Below are 2,884 nucleotides of genomic sequence, written 5' to 3' on the forward strand. Positions count from 1 at the left end.
CCCCCCCCTCCTTAGCGTGATTGCAAGCCTTTGTGGCAAGTCAAGACAAGCAATCGTTCTCTTCTTCCCTTACATCTTCGTCTGGTAACATCGCTACGACTAAATTTGGTTTTGGAACAATTAAGTTGATGATACTGAAATTTTGTTTCGGCACGTAGCGTGGATTGAAGGGGGAGAAGCAGCCCTCACGAGCTAGTCGGGGCTGGCTGGTTCGTGAGGTAAATGTTCGAGTTTCCTTGGCCAAACCGCAAGTAAGTGACTTCGTGGATTTGTGCACGCCGTAAGGCGTATTGGCTTTGGTTGTATACGCCATGTGGTGTGGTTTAGTTGATTTGCTGTACCGCAAGGCGCAGTGGAATTTTTGGTTTTAGTTAGAGGTTGTTATAACCAGCAATTGCCCTTCAGGTGTGGTTCTCCTGTTTACTCAGGTTATCAATGTACTTCCTTGTGTTAGGAAAAGTTGATTGAGTACATGTGTACTGGATGTTTTTGGATACGCCATGAGGTGTGGCACAGTTGATTTGGTGCGCCACCAGGCACCATGTAATTCTGCTTCAGTCAGCCATTGTATGTAATAACCAGTAACTGCCCCTCAGGCATGTTTTATTTGTATACTCAGGTTATCAATATATTTCCATGTTTTAGGAAGGTGTTTGAGTATATGTACACTGTGTCGCCATATGTTCCATATTAGCTCCCGCCTAGTTGATCCGCCCAGCTTTGCCTGCTGTACCATCCTTGGTTTTTCTCTCTCGAGATCCCTTACTAAATCTTAGGGAGGCATACTNAGTATTTAAAATTTAAAAACAAACAAGATTTCCTTATGTGAAAATATCTGAATACTTCAATTTCATTTTGAATATAGAGAAAACATGTTAAGTTGCATTACGTGCGAGTAAGATGTAGAATCATCATACAATTACATCTTCTTCAGTGCATTTTTAATTCAGGAGAGAATGTGAATACTGATACATACTCTTTGTATACCATGAACCTTTTTTTTTTCTTGGCACTACAGCCCCAGTGGGCCTAGGCCTACCTCCATGAACTCCGTTCACTTTGGTTTTTCTAGATCTTACACATCCAGTAGGACTCCTTGGGCGAGTGATCAGCTTGTCACAAGGCCTCTACCTGTAGACAAACACAGAAAAACGCACACAAACATCCATGCCCTGAGTGGGATTCGAACCCGTGATCCCAGCTTCCGAGCGAGCGAAGACAGTGCATGCCTTAGACCGCTCGGCTACCGTGACCGGCATATCATGAACCTACCACATTGTAATTCCGACTCAGTGACCACTGAAACAAATAAAAACTACAAACTGTACAGGATTCTTAAGATAATGCAGGATTCCACTTGCTCATTCCTGCCAGAAGTATCCTCAGGTACAGCAGATTTCCTGCACCTTCAGATTTGACCTTAAAAACATGACCCATTAACCGTTGTTAACAACATGGTTCTCATTAATCACTGACTATATATTACAATAAGTCTACAATAAGTCATTAATCACTGTCAGGAGTACTCGTATATTCACAGACAACTAATACTTATTCTTACAATATGATTCATTAATCGATGTCAACACTCACTAACCCCCCAGAATTTCAACCAGGGATTAGCAGGTTTCTATGAAGAGTTCCACCTTCTGAGATACAGTGCCATGTAGTCAGGTAAAAGTCAGCCCACATTTTAGAGGAACATTCATCCATCCTGCTTCTTGTTGGTTTCTTGCTTGGCTTACTCTTCAACCCTCAAGATGAAGGCATATATTCCTCCTGGACTACACAGGAGACAGAACTCTTCAGCATTTACTTACTTATATTTATATATTTATCCTGCTGCATAGTAATTGGACTGAAGGAATCCATCTCAAAGGTGGAAATACTGAAAATGTAAATGTTAGGACATTTGTAGCATAGGGATCTGAAACACACCAACACAAAATTTAACATGATATACTATGGATTCTGGATGCAGTAATATATTCTTCTTAAACTCTGATTTTCCTTAAGACCATAACAGAAAATTTCCTTCAAAACACTAAAAACCATGTAATGTACAATGAAAACAAAATCACTCCAAGAAAAATAATATAAACCTTCAATAAACAGCGTAAAAACCTAAAATGCACAATGATAAATATAGTTCACCCCTATATTTGTGTGCTATACCTTTTAATTAATAAGTTGTTATGGGTAGGTAACTACAGTTTAATGCTTCTGAAAGTGACTGTAGCTCCAAATAAAGGCAGACATGCTTAACTAGTATGTCCACTTATACATATATTTGGAGACATTATGTAGGTGTTCACTTAAACACACTGTATACACAACAGTGTGTTCTGACGAAACACAACAAGTAGTAAAAGTAAATTAGGTGTTAGGTTTGCCTGCTGCCTTTAGCAAAATCTCATACATTTCAGTAGAAAATGGTAAACCTAAAATTAATATTGGTACTTTGAAGATGTGTAACACTAATCTCCAAGAGTAACACAATTCAAGTACCATAAAGAAACAATTAGATCTCTATCCGATATGTGTGTGTGTGTGTCCGTGTGTATATATAAAAGAGTAATTTCTTTGGATATTTCCTTGAAATTACAAAAGATACAATTAGAGAATGTCCTGAAGAAAAGTCGAAGCAAACCAGATATCTTGGGAGAAGCAATCTTTAGCTTGACAAACGGGAATGTAAACATTCTAAATGCAAGTGATGTTCTATAGAAACCAGCTGAAGGTGAAGGTTTAATAAAAATCAGTCTGTTGAATGATTAGTGAATCTGAGTCAAAGAAATTCAGTATACAACAGTAGTGGATGCAGTACCAAGTGGACTCACTCTCACTCCACTAACAATAATAATAGTAATAGTAGTAGTAGTAG

The sequence above is a fragment of the Cryptotermes secundus genome, unplaced genomic scaffold (assembly GCF_002891405.2).
Source record: "Cryptotermes secundus unplaced genomic scaffold, Csec_1.0 scaffold171, whole genome shotgun sequence".
Lineage (NCBI taxonomy): Eukaryota > Metazoa > Arthropoda > Insecta > Blattodea > Kalotermitidae > Cryptotermes > Cryptotermes secundus.